The 22515-nt window shown below is 41.8% G+C and overlaps 1 protein-coding gene across 6 annotated transcripts in view; it reads left to right on the top strand.

Moving 5' to 3' along the window:
• Window positions 1-22515, top strand: part of LOC122491615 (LIM domain containing preferred translocation partner in lipoma) — a 679043-nt gene that overhangs the window by 207224 nt on the left and 449304 nt on the right. The window lies entirely within an intron of this gene.

The following is a 22515-nucleotide window of genomic DNA, read 5'->3' as shown; positions in this document are numbered from 1 at the left end:
TGGGGACTGGCTGGTGCCATTCATTGAAATGGGCAATAGTGAAGGAAGTTCCATATCTCTATGGGTATAGGATAGAATGGGAGGTTTTAAAAGAACTTTTCAGATTTGAGACTTCTGCAAATGAATTGCTGAATGTGCAAGCCCAGAGTCTAGAAGAAAGGTCAGGACTGGAGTTGGGAATGGTCAGGATATGATGAAAGCAGAACAGTAGATGAGATTGCTTGAGGAATCTGGAGAAGAACAAGCCCTCTGCCTCCTTTCCTTCTAGAGTGTGGCACCTGTCTCCAGTCCCATTTGCCCAGGTAGTCCTTCCTAATCGTTACTAACCCAGGCAATGTTCACCGGTCTCTGGTCTTCTGTGAATGTCTGCGTTCACCCAGGTCACTTGTATATTCCAGTAAAGCTGGAAGGGAGGTGGCATGATACAGTGGAACTCGGATTTATTTAGAAATCTGGAGTCTAGTTCTTTGAGTCCAGGCTTTGTCATTTGCTGTTTGTGTGATTGATTGATGGATGGGTTGACTGATTTTCTCAAATTAAAATTCCACATCTGTAAAATGAGTTATTAATATCTGTCTTGTCTATATCACAGAGTTGATGTCCACTTTTTAACTACCATAATGGACGCAAAAGCTCTTTAAATGGAATCTTTAAAGAACTCCTCTTTGTTCACCTTTACATGTAGTAATGATGATGTTTATTTTCACTCTCCAGTTAAACTCTAAGCTCTTTCGGGTTTATATACACGATATTTCTTTTGTACCCTCCTCAGTACCTAAAACAGTATGTGTATTAGATGTTCATTGCATGGTAATAATTAGGGCCTTATTTCTTTTCTTATGCTGCTTTTTTTTTTTTTAATTAATGTAGCATTTTTTTGAAGATTTTCCCCCAGAAGCTATTGGGACATTAACTTCTACAAAAAGAGTATATTCCTTGACTGTATGGTCCCCTCCTTTGTGTCTTACCCTCGGCATGTGCGTTGTTTTCCTAACATATAAGGTTTTGTCTCCTGGTATTTTTACCTGTAGAAACATAGGGCCCAAAACCTTGATAGAAAACTAAGGCCCAGACGAGGTTCAAGTCCGTATAGTGCTGGTTTATGCTCATTGTGTGCTATCCACTGAAGCCTATGGGTGTTTAGCTTCTTGCCTTATTTTTTTTTATTTTTATGTCTTAAGATTTTACTGTGAAATGACTGACTTCTGTCAGATACTCAATTTTATGCGGATTCTGGTTTTGAATCCAGTTTCTTTCTACTGTACCTTGAATTGTACTTTCCTTTTCACCCTGCTGTGGTACATTTGTTCCTAGACATCATCAGGGGTGACACGAGACGCAGAAGATATTTTTTAATGTATTTCTGGAAAACTTAATATGGTTGTTTGTTTGTGTTGACTGTGGGTAGTATAGGGACATATAATCCATTTTAATTGATATTTTTTGTACATATTCTCAATTATTCCCCATTTTCTCTATTTTCTCCCCACCTCCTTAGCATGGTTTGCCACAAATAGATATACATTTTACCTAATGACATGTATTTTCTTTACCAGGCACTGGTAAAGTTGTGTGTGAGGTGCTTTATGACTTGAAAACATGATTAAAGTATAATTCTGCCCTCAAGGAGCTTTATGTCTGGCAGAAGAGACAGACATCTTAACAGGGAGGATGTAATACTAACTGGGCTAAGATGTGTCTAACATTAAAGGCACAAAAGTGTGCATTAGGAGTATGTGTGAGGGAAAGATTAAACTTGAATGAGGACTCTCACAAAGTCGCCAGCATACTCATCTTTCATTGTAAATTTAACCCTCAAATTCTTTCTCTCTGCTGAGGTGATTGTTCTTTATATACACATAAAGTTTTATATACGTGCACACTTAGCTTTTTTTTTTTTTTTTTTTTTTTTTGGAGAGAGGGAGGAGAGTGCAAGTGGGGGAGAGGGGCAGAGGAAGACAGCGCGAGAATCTTAGGCATGCTCCACAGTCCGCACAGAGCCCGACATGGGGCTTGATGCTGTGACCGCAGGGATCATGACTTGAGCTGAAATCAAGAGTCGGTCACTCAACCAACTGAGCCACCCAGGCATCTGCAACATAAAATTATATTTTAATTGTAATTATAATATACTTCTATGAATGTATTTACTAGTCAATAAAATGCGTCCTAATTTCTGCCTCACCCCAACCCCTGCCCCTTCAATGTTTATTTTATCATGATTTGAATAGTGTCAAGGCAGGATGAAAGAGGCATTTTTTTCAGAAGGTGACTGAAAACAGCAGGTTGAGGGATGATTGATACGTCACTCAATATTTAGAAAACCATGGGAAGGAGAAAGTTCTGTAGCATATCAGGAAATAGGAAACTATCTCACCAGTTGCTAGAAGTGGTTGCTCAAGCTCTTGGAAAATGTGCCTTCAGTAGATAATGCTTAAATCCTAGTATACGTGCGCGCGCGCACACACACACACACACCACAGGAGCCTCTCTGCCTTATTAACCATTTATTCTTGCTGTCTTTTATTTGATGATTTCTTTTACCTTGTTCTTTTCTAAATATTACCTCCACTGGGACCTAATTAGAACCCCCTCAGAATTCACAGAGTGTTCGAATACATGTGGGCTCCAAATGTTATCTTTAGACATTACAGGATATTAGAAACTAATTATGGTTATCCATTGTGTATACAGGTATATAAACACCTCTCTGCCAAATGTGTTGTCAGGTTGCAGTGAGAAGAGTCAAAGAAATAGTTCTCATTAGCTTTCAAATTTTGAAGGGATTTTTTTTTTTCCTGGAGTGATAATATTGCAAGTTGAGACCTCTTAGCTTCTAAAGTAAATGTCCAAAGCTGAAGTTTATCTTTTTTGTTAAATTAATGCTTGATTTAGCCCTGAAATTGTTTTCTGACTTTATGAGGAAAGTACTACTTCTACAAAAGCAAGATTGTAGTATGCAGGCATTTGTGGAAAAGACTGACATATGGCCCTTGAACAACACAGGTTTGAACTACGTGGGTCCACGTATAGTGGATTATTAAAACATAAATACAGGGGTGCCTGGATGGCTCAGTGTATTAAACATCTGACTTCGGCTCAGGTCATGATCTCCTGGTTCGCAAGTTCCAGACCCACATCCGGCTCTGTGCTGACAGCTCCAAGGCTGGAGCCTGCTTCAGATTCTGTGTCTCCCTCTCTCTCTACCCCTCCCCCACTCATGCTCTGTGTGGGTCTCTCTCTCAAAAATAAATAAACATTTAAAAAAAATTGTAAAAAAATTAAGTAGAGTGGATCAGTCAGTTAAGCATCCAACTCAGGTCTTGATCTGAGGGTTGTGAGTTTAAGCCCCGCGTTGGGCTCCACTCTGGGTGGGGAGGCTACTTCAAAAAATAATAAATAAATAAAAGTAAATACATAAATACAGCGTAGTACAATAAGTGTGTTTTCTCTTCCTTATGATTTTCTTTCTTTCATATTTTTGTTAAGTTTATTTATTTTGAGAGACAGAGAGAGAATGTGAACAGGGAGGGGCAGAGAGAGAGGGAGAGAAGGAGAATACCAAGCAGGCTCTGCAAGGTCAGTGCAGAGTCCAACATGGCTCCATCTCATGAACGGTGAGATCATGACCTGAGCTGAAATCAAGAGCCTGACACTTAACCTACTGAGCCACCTAGGTGCCCCTCCTTACGATTTGCTTAATAAGTTTTTCTTTTCTCTAGCTACTTTATTGAAAGAATACAGTATATAATACACATAATCTACAAAATATACGTTACTTGACTTATGTGACTTGACTGTTTAGGTGATTGCTAAGGTTCCCAGTCAACAGTAGGCTATTAAGTAGGTAAGTTTTGGGGGCCTTGAAAGATATATACAGATTTTCCACTGCTTGGGGGATCAGTGACCCTGACTTCTTAGTTGGTTAAGGGTCAACTGGATTTCTTCTCTGTGGAATAGCCGTATTCAGGAAAGACATTTGGTTCAAACCTCAGCCAATCAAGACATTTTGTAAGATTTTTAAAGCCATTGTTCTCAAGAGAGGTAATAGATGATTGCTCTTTTCATTTACTTATTTATAATATGTAAATATATTAAAATGACCCAAGAGTTGGTTGGCCCCTAGAAAAAGGACACCGCAAAATGCTGTGTCGGAAAGAATACTACCTCTAAAATCTTGAGATTCGGGTTCTAGTCTCAATTCTGTCTGTACTTGATCTGTGGGCCTTTGAAAAGTTGGTGCTCTTGCCTCAGTCTCCTATTTCCACCTTTAAGAGCAAAAGAATTGCAAACTGTTGATCTGGAAGACACCTGAAAATTGGCCCCCTCTTTTGTATTTTTTAATTATATAAATAATGTAACATTGTGCAAGGCCCAGAACATGGAGTAGAAAAAAAAATGTCACCTATAATTCTACCACCTAGATACAGGTATGATCTATCATTTTTGTCTATTCCCTTGTAATCTTTAGCTATTAGCATAAATTACCATAGTGCTATGTATCACTTGGCATCATACGTTAAGTATCGCTGCATAGTCTTGAGTGATTACAATTTTAAACCCTGTTTAATATTGCATTGAGTGGTTACACCGTATCTTACTTAATTATTCCATTATTTTTATATATTGCTGTGATTATCATTTTTATACATCAGTATAGCTTAGTCCATCAGCAATTTTAAACTTGATGTCTGAGGGTTGAGATATCAAGGTCAGAGGTTAACATTGTATGGTTATTCAAATCCACTGATGGCTTGCATTCTCGGGGATGTTTCCATAGCTGCTGCAGGAATGCATGAGGGAGTCAGTATCTTGCCTATCTTGCTGCTTCTGCCAGCATTCAATGTGTTGTTTCTTTGGTATTAGCATTTCTTTGGTTATTGTAAGGTTAAACATGTCTCCTTATGTCTCATTTGCAGTTACATTTTGTATGTGGCATTAGAAAATGAATACTTTGTGATCTTTGCAAGCCTATTCACTGCAAAGCAAAGAGGGCGTCTTTTAATGAGAATTGTGCCTGGCTTGTAGGAAAAGGTTCTAGAACTTTTGGAGTACCCCCAAGGACCTCTTGAATAAAGGGAAAAATACACCTCCTTCCTAAATGGAGATAGGAAGGTGGTTAAGGAGTTAATTTCCTCTACATTGCATGTCATCTGGGCCCAGCTTTTGAGGGTATTCTTCTCGAATCCTAACAAAAATGAATTCCAAAACTGTCTTGATAAAAGGTAGGCAGAAGAGCTAAGAGAAATTTGAAAACCAGGAGTGGTGAGGAAGGGGGCCAGCCTGGCCAGATGCTAAGGTGCGTTATAAAGCAACTGTAAGTGAAATGGTGGTGTTGGTGCTGGAATAGGAGGCTCTCTCAGTAACATGACCACCAGCGACGGAGCCCCTGCACGTGGAACTGAATATGCAGTGAAGCAGCATCTCGAAACACTCCGAAGAGGGAGGACTATTGTAATGTCCTTGGGGTAGTTGGTAAGCGTCAATAAAAACAAGTTATATCATGAATATACATCCAAATAGACCCTAATATGAATTAAGGGTCATCTTAGACCATTGCAACAACACCTAGAAAAGGCTTAAAAACCGAACAGATTTCTTAGATGTCTAGTAATTGGAAACAATACTTTTTTAATTTAGAACTGGGTCTTGCAGAATGTTTCTGTGGATGGTCAGGTAGGAGCTGTTTTAGCCTTTGAGGGCCACATGGTCTCTGTCACAACCACTCTGTCTGCCATTGTATCGCCAGAGCGGCCATGGACATCAAATATGCGTCAAAGAAATAGAAAATATGCATTTATAAAAGAAACATAATACTTTAAGTGTCAGTTTCCTGACACAACTGTTCCCAAAGTAAATTTTCTGACGCTTCTAATTTCTTGCCAAACTGTGTGTGAAAAGTACTATCTCATTGTTGTCCTGTTTTGCATTTCCTTACTATTGAAGTTGCCTACATGTGTATATATTTTATTGTAATCTATTTTTGCTCTATTTGTTTGCCATTGAGGTCTCCTCTTTGGTGAATTACAGGTAGGGTTAATTTATCTTGCTTATTTTAGCTCCTTTGTCACCTGATGTCCCAAGGCCCTGGAGATCTGTTTGGTAACTCTAGCCCAGTGCAGACCAAGAGGGTGCCATTTTGCTTTGTGAAATAGAACTCTTCTTGTGACTGTGTGTCCTTGGGCCTGGGCTTGAATTTTAGCTCAGACCTCATCTGTGTCCTAAGCTGGCTGCTCTCCAGTAGGCTAAAGCTGGAGGACTGCTTTGCCTCTTGGTCCAGAGCTCAGCATTTGCTTGTGTTGACCTACTGCTTAGGCTGTCTCTACTTCCTTTAAGGTTAGTTATTGCCTGAGTATTACCCGAACCTGCCTGTGCTGCTGGGGTCCTGAAATCCACTCACGGGCAAGGTCTGCCCTTGCATGCCTGTCCATCCAGGTGAGCAAGCCGAGAGCTTGGGCCTTACTCCTTCTAATCGCACAGTTGCATAGAACTATCAGTCTTATGTTTCATTCCTGCATTGTGACCATTATTTCCGTTTTCCTGGAGATACGGCTGAGAAAGTGCTGAAGTCGCTTGCACAGAGCCACACAAACATTCTTAGAGGACATACACTGTGAGATTACCGAGGTGAAAATGTCATTTTCTCGGTCCAGAGTGTCCATGGCGTTGGTATTTTGCAAGCAGAGAGGCCGTCTCTGCCCCTCCCTGCAGTCTTTCCATTGTTCTATGTGCTACAGGAACTGAGACAGTTATGACAGAGTGGAGCTGGTTTCTCTTCTCTTTTGGACATGATTGTTTGTTACAATTCTGATCACCATTTCTTCCCCTACATTATAAAATTGTAAAATTATGGCTATATTTATATTTCCTTTTGCTGCCTGGGCTTGAAAAGTCCCATTTGGGGCGCCTGGGTGGCTCAGTCGGTTGGGCGTCCGACTTCAGCTCAGGTCATGATCTCACACTCTGTGAGTTCCAGCCCCGCGTCGGGCTCCATGCTGACAGCTCGGAGCCTGGAGCCTGCCTCGGATTCTCTCTCTCTCTCTCTCTCTCTCTCTCTCTCTCTCTCTCTGCTCCTACCCCTGCTCATGCTCTGTCTCTTTCTCTGTCAAAAATAAATCAATGTTAAAAAAAAAATATTTAAAAAGAAAAAAAGTCCCATTTGTAGCTTTTGTTTGAAATTCCTTTATTAATAATCTCTATATGTATATTACAAAATGCTCTTGTATTTCGTATTTCTCCTGGTCTTCTTAAGCACACGGGAGGTACTCAGAGCAGGGAGTGTGGTCTGCATTTGGCAGATGAGTCAATGCAGGCCCAGTGTGGTCCTGGGAGGCGCTGGCCTGAGGCCACCATTGGAGCTGGTACCCCAACTGCCATTAGATGTATGACCATGCTTCTCCTGACATTTTTCTTCCTGTCCCCAAAACTGCTTCTCTTTTATGAGCTGCAGAGATTTTCTTGTCCAGGACATGAAGAAACTAATGACTTTCCTTGAGAGAGCTAAGCATTAGTGCATTTGCCTATTATTTCTTTCACTCTGTGACTGAGTGGCCTGAGTACTTTGAGCAAAGAGAGTGCATGTAAATATTCACCTTTCCTTCAGACAGTGAGGCAGACATTTGCAAAGAAGATGGAGTCCCTGAAGAAACTGTGCCTGTTTTCTCTAGTATTCTTAACAACCACTGCAACCACGAGTTAGATTTTTTTTTTTCTCCCTGCGGCTTTCCAGCTGGAGGCTGCCATCGTACATAGGGTTTGGGGGTCACTGATTCCTGTTCCTATTTTAACTATATGAGTTCTGTGTATTATGTGACCTTTGTGTTCTGACCTTCAGATTTAGGGAACTGGAAATTTAGGAAGTTTTGTTAGGACTTAAATCCAAGTAAATTCCCTCGTGAGTACAAAGACTCATAGAGATGTGGAATGTTACAGTTTAAGGGGACTTTCGTCCATGTGGCCCCTTAATTAGAAAACGTGGCCATTTAGGGACAGAGCTGAGGCTAGATCGCTGAGATTAGATGATCCTTCTACGGCTTTGCTCCGCATCACCGAGTGTTGCCTCTTCCCATCAGAAGCGGGGCTCTGAAGGCTGGTGCTGTGTGGGCTCTGTGCGTGGCTCAGGTCCCTAGCGAAGATCTGAGCTCTTCCATCAGCACTCAGGATTTGTTTGCACAATGAATGATTTGAACCTGTCTTTTTTGTTGCTATTATGTCATTATTGCTATTGGCAAACAATTGTAAGGATAATGTGGGGGATTTAGTTGCTGTTTACCATGGGAAACAAACCCCTCTAGGTATTTTAGGTGGGAAGGATTGAATACATGATATTAGGTGCTTCTAAATAATTGGAAGGATCATATCCAGCGGGCTCAAGCCTGAGCTTCCAGTAAGAAAACCCAGAACCACACAAGATTGTTACATTTTCCACAGTCAGGACTGCAGAGAATCATGAGGCTACCACAGAACTGTTGGCTTGAAGAATGCAGTGCCGTACTTGTGATTAAGAAGCCATGGTCAGTTTCTCAAATTCCACATATGAGTGAGATCATATGATATCTGGATTTCTCTGACTGCTTATTTCACTTAGCATAATACCTTCCAGTTCCGTCCATGTTGTTGCAAATGGAAAGATTTCATTATTTTTCATCACTGAGTAGTATTCCATTGTGTGTGTGTGTGTGTTTGTGTGTGTGTGTGTGTGTGTGTGTGTGTGTGTGTGTGTGTATACGTCTTCTTAATCATTCATCAGTAGATGGACATTTAGGCTCTTTCCATACTTTGGCTATTGTTGATAGTGCTGCTATAAACATTGGAGTGCATACGCCCCTTCACATCAGCATTTTTGTATCCTTTGGGTAAATAACCTAGTAGTGCAATTGCTGGGTCATAGGGTAGTTCTATTTTTAACTTTTTGAGGAACCTCCATACTATTTTCCAGAGTGGCTGCACCAGTTTGCATTCCCACTTACAGTGAAAAAGGGTTCCCCTTTCTCCGCATCCTCGCTAACATCTGTTGTTTCTTGAGTTGTTAATTTTAGCCATTCTGAACAGTGTGAGGTGGTACCTCATTGTGGTTTTGATGATTATACACAGTTTAATGACGTTCTTCCACTAAATTGTGACTTTTGGCTGTTTGGGTAACTTGCAGTAGTAAACTTGACAAGATGAAATTGGTACTAGTTAACAAAGAATAACTAATAAGTCAAGGTTTTGTTCATAATGTTAAAAAAAAAGAAACCAGGGTCAGGAAAGTAGCCACTGGACCCTGAGACATGGAGTCCAGCCACTCCTCCACCATAGCTGCTTCCTGAAAACCCCAAGGCTACAGGTGAGATGTGGGAATGTGGATGCAGAAAAATCCCATCTCCGCGGCCATGCTTCCAGCAGAAAACAAGCCGGAGCTACAGGGACATGGCCTTTGTCTTATTTTCATCTTCCAAATCTCAAGCCAGTACAGATAACTTGGCAGAATCTCTTTTGTGATGAAGCCCTTCCTGCAAGCCCATCTTTGCAATATGGCAGGTTTGCGTGCTTATCCACCGTATTCAACACAGTAAGGGTTACAGTTTTTACATTTGGGGCATGTCTTCCATGAGCCTTTGTGTTCAGTGGATACCACACTGAGGATGGATTAATAATTCTGTTCTAGAAGACCTCTGTTTGTCAGTGCAATTAATTATATAGCAGAAGGTAATGCAACCACTTTACTTTAGGGAATCCCTAAGGGAAATTCCTATTTATCAGAGAAAATGCCATAAGGAGGGAAGATCCTGAGCTGGGAGAGTATTCTAAACTGTTTTGGTTTGAAACATCTTGGAAAGTACTACGAGAAGATATGCAATATGATGATATAACAGTGCTTACCATGTCTGGGGGGGAGGGTTCCGTCTTTGGCAAAGGGTTGTCGACTTTCCATCTTGTACGCTTCCCCCCTTCCCCCACCCCTGCAGAATATACATTTAGAATTTGCAATGGAAATCAATATAAAATAGTTTATTTAAAATAAATACGATAGACTTATAGCCTGTGGGCCTGCATTGAATTCTTTCAACTTCGTCTCCCTTAACTCGTGTAACCCCTATTTAGAAATGTAAAACAATTATAAGTGATCTCTATCACCTTTACTCTTGTACCCTAGTGAATACATTTGGACACATTTCAATTTCTTGTCTGCTCCCTTATTCTTCCTGTTCCAAATTATGAATCAGGCCAACCTGTTGTCCTTCTACTTGAAATCTTTGGTAACATTGGTGAAGGTAGGAGACAGGAGTGAGCAGGTGGTAAAGATGTAATCGAAGTAAATAGTGTCATTTCCTAGGGCAATATTCTTTGCTTCAGAAGAAAGGCTGAGTGCGTAGGGTAGTTGGTACTAACTTCTGCTAGATTTCTGCTGTATCTTGCATTCTCCTACTCTTATAGAATCTTTTTAGTACATTCTTTCCTTCTTTTTGGGAAGCACATGCTTCTGGAGCAGGGAAGCCCCAAAGCCTCCTCTACTTAACCCTGGTTACTGCTTGGCCCTCTTAGCAGTGGCAGTAATAAAGTCAAAGTATGGGAAGTCTTTGACCTTTGGGAGAAGACACTACCATATTCAGAATTTTCTTGAATGCAGCGACCGAAACCACGTTATCACAGTATTATAAGTAAATGACCATATATAGTCATTTGGGGCTCCTGGGTGGCTTACTTGGTTACTTGGTTACTTGGTTAACCTCTGACTTCGGCTCAGGTCGTGATCTCGTGGTTCGTGAGTTTGAGCCCCGCGTCGGGCTCTGTGCTGACAGCTCAGCGCCTGGAGCCTGCTTCAGGTTCTGCTCTCCCTCTCTCTCTGACCCTCCCCCATATCACCCTCTGTCTCTGTCTCTCTCAAAAGTAAATAAAAACTTCAAAATATAATAAAGTGGGACACCTTTGAGAGTGAAAAGGGACACTGTTAATAATTAGATCAAAACAACAAGCATGCATTGGATATCTGGTCACCCTAATTATAATGAACTGTGGAGATTGATGTTTGAGATGTGAACTGACATGAAAACAGATCTTAATTCTTTATATTCACCAAAATTTAAGCTTACCTTCTTTTTATGTAGTACTCAATTGCTGAGCACTGATAATGGAATAGATTCTGTATTAAGGAATAGGAAAATAAAAGAAGATGCCATCTTTGTTCTTTATTTACTTGCAGTGGCTGTTATAATATTAGAGCAGCAGGTTTTCAACCTGGCTCATAGCATGGCCCACATAGGAAGTCTAGGAAAGTAATGCATTTTGGACTACCCCCCCCCAACTCCCATCACATTGAAATGTATTCTGCCAAAAATTTAAATAAGGTTCAAGGAACTGTTCTATCAATTTGTTTATTTTATTCTTGGGATTTTCTTTATTTAAAGTATTTGTTTATTTTTAATAAATAAAGACAGAGAGACAGAGTGTGAGTGGGGGGAGGGGCAGGGAGAGAGGGAGACACAGAATCCGAAGCAGGCTCTGGGCTCTGAGCTGTCAGCAGAGAGCCCAACGTGGGGCTCGAACTCGTGAACCATGAGATCACGGCCTGAGGGGAAGTCAGAGGCTTAACCCACCGAGCCACCCAGGTGCCCCATCAAATTATTTTAAATATCTGGAGGGCTGCCATGTATCCGAGGGCTTGTGGTTCCAGAGGGCAGGGGTAGGACTGACAGATGTTTTTTAAGAGAGCAAGGGCTTCAGCTCCACATAACTTTTTATGTGTAGTTACAACTTTTCTGCCATGGAAGGGACTGTCTTGTGAGGTAATGAATTCCTGGTCATTAGATACGTATAAGCAAACTCACAGATGGTGATTACATTTCACCTTTAGCTCATCTTAGAAGAAATATCTTCATTAACAGTTTCATGCTTCTGGGATATTAAAATTCTGTATTGGTGAATGTTGTTGCCCACTACCTTACAAATCTAAAGTGTGCTGTGTGCGTGCATGCGTGCGTGCGTGTGTGCGTGCGTGTGTGTATGTGAGTGATTTCCCCAGAATAATAGCCGACCTAGTGCCTTCTTCACACGTTGCATTGTCTTTTATGCACGGTGGCCTGTAATTGATAAAAATGCAGGAGGCACAGCATCAGTACTCTCGTGGAGGGAGATTTAAAAGGGAATAACATTCACCTATGTCATTCTGAAACTGATCCAAAACAGCCTGGCTCGTTTTTACTCAGCTGCCATTGGTCAATGCCTCCACAGATTTTGTCTCTGTTTCAAAATCTTGAAATAAAAGTGGAACAACTTCCAACGTGACTTAAGGAAAAGGTCACCAGTTGAAAATGGTTTCAATTGTTTTGCTATTAAATGTGAAATTGCAAAACTAGCCTCTCTTACTTAATTTGAATTTATAACACATTCTAATGAAAAGCCGGTTTGTTTTTCATACCATTTTAAGTACTGACAAATTTCTCCGGGCTCTTGGACTGGTGTTAAAGAAAATTTATTATTTCAGAGCATATGATGATGCATGAAGTTGAAGTTGAGTCTCTTTGTTTCCTAAAACTGTATGTCATGGTGCTTGAAGGTTGAAAATCTGTATCTCTTCTCTAGCCCCCTTTATTTGTCCGATGTCCAGGCGTTTTTATTTAATTTTGCAATATCCTTATATTTTAACCCTGGAGTAAACAGATTTGGGGTTTGACAAATTTACGATGAAAATTAAATAATAGGGAAACAAAGATTGCATCGGAAACTTTATAACACTATTGCCCAAACTCAATAACAGTCATTCAAATGACAGTGTCTAAACTCTGAGCAAAGGCTGTAAGCTAGTTTATAATCAGTAGTTGTGACATTAGGGTACAAAGAGCATAGTTGACAGGTGACAGGTTTTTGAGCAATTTAATGTTTGGAAGTCTCAAGTATAACGGTTAACACTGTGTCTTATTGCTGTGATCACTCTTAGTGGGTTTATGGCCTGAATAAACATTGCCTCATAGAGTCACATGCAGTATTGTCCCATGAAAATATGGCCTGAGATTTGTCAATGGTGGCTTCCTGTTCAGTGAAGACAAAATTAAATATTTCAACTTTGCCAACTTATAGCTAAAGCAGAATTTTTTTCTGTTGCTCTATTTGTTTTTATTGGGACATCAAAGTGATTTTTTAAAGTGTATTTATTTATTTATTTAGAGAGAAAGCGAGTGGGCGAGGGGTGGAGAGAGAGGGAGAGAGAGAATCCCATGCGGGCCCTGGGTTCTCAGTGCAGAGCCTAACACAGGGCTGGATCTTAGGAACTATGAGATCATGACCTGAGCTGAAATCAAGAGTTGAAAGCTTAACCGACTGAGCCAACCAGACGCCCCTAAGAGTGAATTAAAACAATTTTTTTAATGTATTTATTTATTTTTGAGGCAGAGAGAGAGCCTGAGCAGGGGTGGGGCAGAGAGGGAGGGAGACACAGAATCCAAAGCAGGCTCCAGGCTGTGAGCTGTCAGCACAGAGCCTGACGTGGGGCTCGAACTCATGGAGTGTGAGATCATGACCTGAGCTGAAGTCGGAAGCTTAACCGACTGAGGCACCCAGGCGCCCCAAGAGTGAATTTTTAATAAAGGAAAGTCCAAACAAAATATTAAAAAATCGAAATCAGTTAAAACATCCCTCAAACTGCTAATAAAATTCTATGACCTGTCTAATGGGCATGACAGACTGGTAAACACTAAAACATAGTGTTTACATGTTTTCAAACAAGTTGGAGCAGGCTGTCGGGAACACAGACAAGTGAACAGCAATTAACTTGAGTACCTACTCCTGTCGTGGTGGGTTTGGAATGAGAAGGTTTCAGGTGCTACCAGAGAGATCTCTAGGCCTCATTAGCGATTGTATTGGTGGCTTTTCCACACTCTTGTGTTTCATCCTCGTGGTGGGGCGAGATGTAAAGTCGGATTTTAAAACCTGTATGAACCAGGCACTCAGAATCTCATCCTTGTAAATTCAGATTTCCACATTTAGTAGATTTTCTGAGTGCAGAGGCTATAGGTATTTTTTGCCCCTTTCTCTTAGCCTTGGACAGAAAACTACCTGTTGTTAGAATCAGAGTCTTAGAACAAACCTTCTCCGTTGGGGCGCCTGGGTGGCTCAGTCAGTTAAGTGTCTGACTTCGGCTCAGGTCATGATCTCGCGGTTTGTAAGTTCGGGCCCCGCATCAGGCTCTGTGCTGACAGCTCACAGCCTGGAGCCTGCTTTAGATCCTGTGTCTCTCCCTCTCTCCACCCCTCCTATGCTCCTGCTCTGTTTCTCTGCCTCTCAATAATAAATAAACGTTAAAAAAATAAAAAAAAAAAAAAAAGAAGAAACCTCCTTAGGAACATAAAATGTTGTCATGAGAGGGGATTTTGGAGATCATCTTCTTCATGCTAACTATTGTAGAGCTGGAGAACTCGTGGTCCAGGGAGGGTAAAAATTTTCTTGGTCACTTAGCCCAGCGGAACCATTGCTATGGAATGTGACCTAGAGCCCAAGGTTGGGGGTCACATAACCTCTGTGCTGATGTTCCACAGCATGGATACTGACTCTTGGAGGAGAGATTCTTTACTCTTGTGTCCATTTCTGTGCCTTTGCCCCCCTTTTCCAGTTCTCATCCAATAACCAGTAGACTTACAGCCTTGCTTATTGAAACTTTGCTACTGCAAACGCTTTTGGGGAGCAAAACACCTGGGTTTGAATCCATCCCTGATGGTGATTACCTGCTGTGTTACCTTGGAAGAGTTACTTCAGCTTCTCTAAATCTTGGGTTTTGGATTTTCAAATTAGAAGAACAAATGAGTCCCTACAGTTTGTCACAGTGGGACTCTATGACTTCTTGGCCAGTGTCCCGGCTGTTGCCACCCAAGTCTGTTTTCGACTGATGAGAGTTAGTAATTGCTTTGGTCCCATTCTGCTTTTTACCTTCTCCTGAGTGTCCTGCTCTTCAAGTACTATTGTTTCTCTGTCAGAGTTGATGGTTCCCTTTTCCTGCGACATTCTGAATCTGAAATGAAAGCTCAGTGTGGACATTGATCTCTGTTCTACTTCACCTCTTTATCAGAAACCAGTGCTTACTTGTCTGGACTGATGCTTCTCCCCCTGCTGCTTCTCCATTTGCCTGGGATCTGCAATGCAGTAGGACGTTTCCCGTCACCAGTGGTGTTGCCACTAATGAGGATTGTGCCTTCAGCATTAATTTGTATTCATACTAACCCTGTGCAAGGCAGGTTGGTATTTTCTGCGTGGATTCCTATCCTGTCTTCTTTCACTTTATACTCCCTGGTCAGTGGGACTCAGGAGTTAAGACAGGGGTGTAAGAAACCTGAGTTCACTCAATTTGCAGACTTGTAGGAGGACATGAGCAGTGGAAGCAATGGCAGCAGGCATCTTTTGTTTAATAGATAGGGAGAGACACTGCGGTTCAAGGAGGTCAAGGGACTAAAGTCACCATCGAGTTGATTAGTGGCTGAGCTAGAAATTACATCCGAGTCCTCTGTATTTAAGTCCAGAGCTTTTTCCAGTATTTCCAATTGTGTCTCCGATAGCCTATATAAAGGTTTGGCATTTCTGCAGAGTTATTCTGTAGTCACCCCTTCCAAGTAATGCCAGCTGTCCATGCAGAGAATGGGGCGCTTAGCCAGTGCTGGGCCAGAGTTGCCTGTAGAGAGAAGTTGAGTGAATACATTGACATTTTCAGCCCATGGCAGATCCTGCTTTGCCCTTCCGGCTCTCCTCTGACCTGACGCTTCAGAGGAAGAGTGATCACATTTGCTCTTCAGCTAACAATTTGTGTAATTTTCAGCCTGCCGTATTCTTTAGCGTTGTCTTCCCACACTTCCGTCACATGCCACGGTAGATCTGCTTCGTAATTACACTGGTAGGGACTTACCTACACCACTTGGGAAAGGTTTGCCTAAAGTACTTATTTACTTGTGCATAATAAATCTTGATTGATACCTCGGTAGTCTCTGAGATCAATCTAAGATTCCCTCCTGCCATGGGGAGGATTGAAGAGTCAGGGAAACGGGTGACCAAAAAAGAAGGAGGAGGAGGAGGAGGAGAAGGAGGAGGAGGAGGAGGAGAGGAAGAAGAAGAAGAAGAAGAGGAAGAAGAAGAAGAAGAAGAAGAAGAAGAAGAAGAAGAAGAAAAATAATAGAGGGCTGTGCTTTCTTACTGATGAGCTCAGAGGAGAATTGCAGATGATCTGGAATTTCCATGATTTCGCTTGTTGGGGGCCTGTTCTACAGTCAGGATCTCCTACAGTCAGGATCTTCCATGGAATCAGAAGAGTCTGTGAATAGGGTTGTCGTTAGTCTTCATCTAATCCAGTCACCTCGTTTTCAGAGGCGGACACTGCCATCTCACAGAGGGAAGGCTGCTGTGTGAGTTCATGGCAGAGCTCAGCCTGAAAACTGGGTCTAATTCAGAGGATCAGGTATCCTCCAGCTGAACACCGAGATGGAGACAGGATGATTAGCTGTAGCCCAGAGAGAGAAGCACAGTGTATCATTTTAGTAGATTGTTAAGAAAGCAGTTTGAAATTGTAGGAAAGTATTGACCTTTAGATAAAGGGGAAAGATGGCCAAACCCCTCCAAAGTTAAAGGCAAGGTATTATTTAAATCTCTAATGCTCGTTTAAATAAAGAAAATGTGAAGGGACATGAATCCTGAACTTAGGCTGCCATCAGCTACTTCTGATATTTCAGTCACTTAGCATCCCAGTCTCTCAAGTTTTCTACCACTAACATAATGTGCTAGTACTTGTCTCTTCCCTCAGTATCATTCATTTATTAGCAAACACTGACCACGAGCCAGGCTTTGGGTTAATTGCCAAAGGAGATTTAGGGACTAATGCAACATGATTTAAAGATTAATACAAACGCTCTAAGTCAATTATTTTCGGCCCTTCAATCAGCATATATATGTAAAGATCCCCAGATGAGTCTAGTGTATAGACAGTTTTGAAAACTATTACATTAAGCTTCTAGAGCTTAGTGTTAGATGGTACTCTGCAATGATTTGTTTGTTGTTTTTAAATTTTGGTGACCCATGTAAATGTTCACAGAACTGTACAGTATTGATTTCAGGAAAGAGGAAAACTTGAGCAAACACTAGTTAGTTCTATTTTTGTGGCTGACGATGACATGTCGTTCACATGGTGTCTTTAGAGAGGCTCAGTAGCTCTTTTTTTTCTTTCTAAGTATTAGATCTCACTTTACCTATAGTCCTAAGTTTTCTCATGTGCAGAGGAAGGATTTTAGGCATCATATGGTCTTTTGTGGCTGTTTGTGTTCTGTGGTGCTTTGAGTAGTTTGGTCAGACTACTGGCTTCATCAGTGTGTGAGCCTGTGGCTCATGATGGTTATTGTTTGATGGTTATTGAGAAGACATTATGGCAAGTAGTGTCCAGGAGCTAGGAATGGAGATAAGAGCACAATTGACTGTTTCTAAGTGTAACTTCCTCTGGTTTGTGGGGTTTTTTTTCTTTCCTTCAAAGAAGAAGGTGATATCATGATGAAGACCATGGATTTGGGATTGAAGACCTAGGCCCAAGCTTCAGTTTTGCTGTTGGTTAGCGTATGTATCTTTGAGCACGTTTTCTAACTCTTACAGTCTTTCTTGATCTGCTGAATATGGAGAATGATAACCTTACGTCATATGATAGTCAAGAGAATTATGTGATTGTTAGAAAATTGCTTAGCGTATAGTAATTCTGCAATAAACACTGGCTGTTTATCATCAGTCCATGGCTTTTTTGTACCCAATGAACAGCTAGGAGGAGAGGACCAAGAGCAATGGAGAGGGTAATTAAGTGAAACTTCTTAGGTTCTTCTTAATTGCTTTGCATGTGATGCTAGTTCCAGAAAGACCAGGGAGCCCAGCTCTCTGCCTCCCTGCAGCAGTAGGCATTTTGCTTAGATGAGGGCCATTTCTCTTGTTTGCCTCTCCTGTGATGGTGTTTGTGTATTTTCACAGCCTCTCTGGAGATCTTCCCTTTCACTTCTTGCTTTCGCAATGATTGTAAGCTTACAGTGAAACTGACCTAGAACCAGAGGAAGTAAGAGCAGAGTGAGTTTTGGTCCAGCAAAACCAGCTCTCACCACTGCTTATCTTTGTGTTTATGTTGGTCTTTCTTGGAGAAGCTGAGAAACCCCAACTGACATGTTCTAGTTCATCTGTTCACTAAAGTTGTGAGATTTCCTCAAACCTATTTATCAAAATACAGGGCTGTAATTCAGGTTTCGGAGAAGGAAAGCCCTATAGAATATTAGAGCTGACTGGGACTTTACAGACATTCGTTTTGCAAATGAGTATCCTCTCTTGTTAAAGGTCACACTGGCGAAGCTGAGACTGGAACTGGGGACACGGGGACTCCATGTCTGTGTTGTTGTGTTTGTCACCTTCCATGGATCCATCCGGAACATAGAGCTTTACTCTTACTTAGAGTGGGTACTCTTGTTAGATTACTGTTCAAAGATAAAAGTTCTAGCTTCTCATTTCTCTGTATAAAACTTTTAAAAGGCAAGCTCAGTTTATATCTTCCAAACCTTTTCCCCAAATATTCTCCTTGAGTCCCTCATTTTAGTACAACCCGCCTGTTTCCCTGTCCCATGGGAAGACCTTGCTTCTTCCTTGAGCTTGTAGTATTTCCAGGCATTGTCTTTGTTGGTCCATTTATCTTTCAGAGCCACCCAGCTTTCAAAGTCCCTGTCAGGGCCCACCCCTGGCTATGCTAGCTCTTGTCACACACCCCGGTTCTTTTTGTACACTGCGTATTGCTGTCTCTTTTCACATATGTAAATGTCTCTTTTGCAGGTAGGCTTTAAGCTTCTTGAGTACAGGACGAGAATATGATTCATCTGGAGCTCGAGTGCCAGGCAAATACAGTTATTCATTCATTAAATTAACAGGCGTTTTTACTGAGTGTCTATCATGCATTAGGTCCTGGGACTCAAGGAAGATAATTACTTCTGCTCTCAAGGATTCAAGAGTTTAGTGTGGGATACAGGCCGGCAGAGAGGCAGAGATGTGTGAAGAGCACAGTATTCTAAGTGCTGTGGAAGTTAACTTGAACCGGTTGAGAGAAAACGTGAATCATGTCCTTCAGGACTAGTAGGAAGTGATGCTCGGGATCTAAATGATGCATAATAGAGGAGACAGCATTTTTAATTGAGAGGTAGCTGCATCGAAAGGGAGGGAGATAAAACTAGCGGAAATGGATGATTTTCCAGCAGAACATGAAAATAACCTCCAAAGAAGCATAAAACTGCTGCAGCTATCATAGAAGTTACTGGAAATATGATTCAGATCTATTATTAAAGAATCACATCCAAATGACTTTACACTAAGTTCTGATAAACTTTTAAAGATCAGATAATTCTAATCTCCTCAGTAGGAAACAAATCCACACGGTAGAAAAGGATGTAGAACCCTCATGTTAAAACCGAATAACGAGAAGTAAAACAAGTAGAGAAAAAAATACTACAGGATAATCTTACTTACGATTATCGGTAAAAAAATTTCTATACAAAGTAGCGTATTTAATTCATCAATATATCAAATAGTACAACTGTGAGTAGGCTTTTTTTCCTAGGAATGTAGACATGGTTCAATATCTGGAAATCTATCAAAATGATTAATTCCATTGCTAAATTAAGGAAGAGAAAAGAGTTGACTCTATCACTGGAGGCTAAGAAGGAAGATACAGAGATTCTAAAGAGGGATGAGGAAACAAACAGATCAACATTCATTCATTCACACACTTATCTGTAACATGGCTTGCTTAAAGACTTTCGAGCCAGCATTGCTGGCTCATATAGTGAGACTACTCAGAAGTCATATAGTGAGACTACTCAGAAGCTTCCCGCTCACTGGGTCAGTCCCTGTGGATTGTTGTAAGCATGATACAAGTACTAGAAGACCCCAAAATTAAGCTACTCTTTTGTTGGGAAGGTGGAGTTCGGAAAATGTTCACAGCATCAGACACATTTGTGTTGGGTCAAGATTAAAAAAAAAAAGAAAAGAAAAATAGGGCTTGGTAGAAAGTGAAGGTTGGTATAAAGTGACGGGAGGAAAATGGCAGTGTAGATGGTGGGCACAGCATTTGAAATTCATTACAAATGCTCTGAATGGTGTTACTGGACCCCTGTTGACATGTGGAAGAATGGTATGAGGAGATGCCATAGAGGTCATCCGCGAACAGATAGATGGCCAGGCCTTGGCACTCTCAGGGGGTGGGGCTGGAGCTGTGTCTATGAGGAGGGCAATACCACGGTACCATGAGGTACTGGGGATGACTATAAAGATGGTGCAGTCAATTACTTGCATCTTGATGCTGAAGTTCGCATTTCTTATACTTTCCCAGAAGTTGCCTGTTCTTTTATATCTACGGCATATCTGAAAAAGCCAGGATTCTACAGTCAATTGGCAATGTGGGATTGATCTGGAAATGTGCCTCTTTGCTTTAGAAATCACTGCATCCTATAGTAACCCATTTTTTAAAGTTCCTATTTTGGAATGACTTTAGGTTTAGAGAAAAGTTGCGAGGATAATGTTAACGTACAGCTAAAATGTATACTACAAATGTGCATAGGGCATGAGAGTTTTTAAAGCTTTATTTTATCCTACTTGGTCCTGACCTGTGCTCACTTTAGTCATGTTGAAAGCAGAACAGACACTTTCATCCCCTTTCAGTAGGAGACTGAGACTCAATTAAAAAAAGTACATACACAAAACCGAGATTAGTATTCTTCAATCCTGAGAGAAATCTTCTCATATGATTGTTAATTTGCTGCCAGGCTTCAGAACAATGAGTAACCCAGACTCATGGTTTCCATATTGGTTTTGTGCTTGGCCTTAATGGTGGTTTTAGAAATGTGTAAAATATGGTCATTGCCCTTTCCTTTTTTAATATTTTATTTATTTTTATTTGAGAGAGAGAGAGGGAGAAAGAGCAAAGTGGGGATGCTGGGGTAGAGGGAGTGAGAGAGAGAATCTTAAGCAGATTCTCCATGCTCAGCATGGAGTCAGATGCCAGGCTCGATCCCACGACCCTGGGATCATGACCTGAGCTGAAATCAAGAGTCGGACACTCAATCTACTGAGCCACCCAGGCACCCTGGTCGTTGCCCTTTCAAAGGACTCACAGTTTAATAAGTGTCTGTACATAGCCTGTGCACAAGGTACAAGGGAGGGAGAGGAAAAGAAGCTCCCTACAACCAGACTGAAAAGCCAGGGTCATCACTGCCTTCAGCAACAGAAGCCTCCTGATTCCTAGTTTAGAGGCTTCCTCAATGATTCCCGTCATCCCCTTCTAAAAACGGAGAAAACTATTGCAAGCATTTTCTTTCTCTCACTTTGCATAGCACTTTATAGTATATAAGACACTCTAATGTTGTTATCTCATTGGTTGTCCTAAAACTCTGCGAGTTAGTGGGGGCAGGGCTTGATCTTAACTCTGAGAGAGTTGAGGTACCTGAGGCCCTGATGCAGGGTCAGGGTTGGCGGGGGTGGGGGGGCGATGTTCAAGGTCATGCCATTCCTTCTACTACCTGGCCAACACTGCGCCCTTCCTATCACTGTCACCCCATCTCCGGTGCCATGCCATGGACAGAGGCCTTTATTTTTCTCTGTTTCCAGTGTTCTTTGTTTTTACAGACATCTGGAGGTAATCATGGAGCCCTCTCAATTAATTCAGTTCAATTAATAAATTACTGGGTGGATGTGGGGCTGCGAGTCGGCGCAGGGTGGCTTCCGGGCCTCCCTGTGCTGGAGAGCTGTTGCAATCAGGCTTGGAGAGCCCTCCTCTTCAGCAAGATGTCCGGGAAGCTCAGCTCCAGCCTGCAGGCTCCCTGGAGGGGTGACTGGCTTACTCTGACAGACAAGACATCCTTTTTTTTCCTCACATAGCGTATTGTAATCCCATCAGAACAGTACATTGGCTGGGCTGTCCCTCTCCTCCCCCCCCACCAGCTAAGTTGTTCATAAATCTTCCCTATGATACTGGCTCAGCACAGCTCCTGATGCTTGGTCACGTAGGGCTGACCTGTTCATTACAGGTGTTGAATATCCCTAGTGTCTCGCTACTAAGCACCGGTATGGTCCCAGGCATTGTGGCCAACAAAGTCCCCCTACCCCCGATTTGCAAGTGCCCCCTTGGTGGGGAGCAGGACGGTTCTTCTAAGAGGGATCACTTGAAAGTATCCGGACATGCCCTGGTTACGCCCTTGTTTCAAGAATAAACTTTGGGTGCCTCCTTAATGCTGACCTAATACATTCAGGCTCCCCGGGCTAGGGTGCAAAGCTGTCTGGGCATTGGTTGCATCCCATGTTTTTGTTGTTTGCTCGCTGCTTTTCCTTATTCCCCCTCCGGTCACACCAAGCATAAGTGCTGTGTACTTTTCTGCCTGTGCCACTTTGCTGACACGGTTCGGACTGGCCTCTGCCAGTTCAGGGCCCAGTCTGAGGGGCGCCTCATCAGTGAGGTCTTCATTTTGCTCCCAACAAGAATAATCTTACCTTTTTCTGCATCCCAGA

The sequence above is a fragment of the Prionailurus bengalensis genome, chromosome C2 (assembly GCF_016509475.1).
Source record: "Prionailurus bengalensis isolate Pbe53 chromosome C2, Fcat_Pben_1.1_paternal_pri, whole genome shotgun sequence".
Lineage (NCBI taxonomy): Eukaryota > Metazoa > Chordata > Mammalia > Carnivora > Felidae > Prionailurus > Prionailurus bengalensis.
This window is presented reverse-complemented; position numbering and strand designations above follow the sequence as displayed.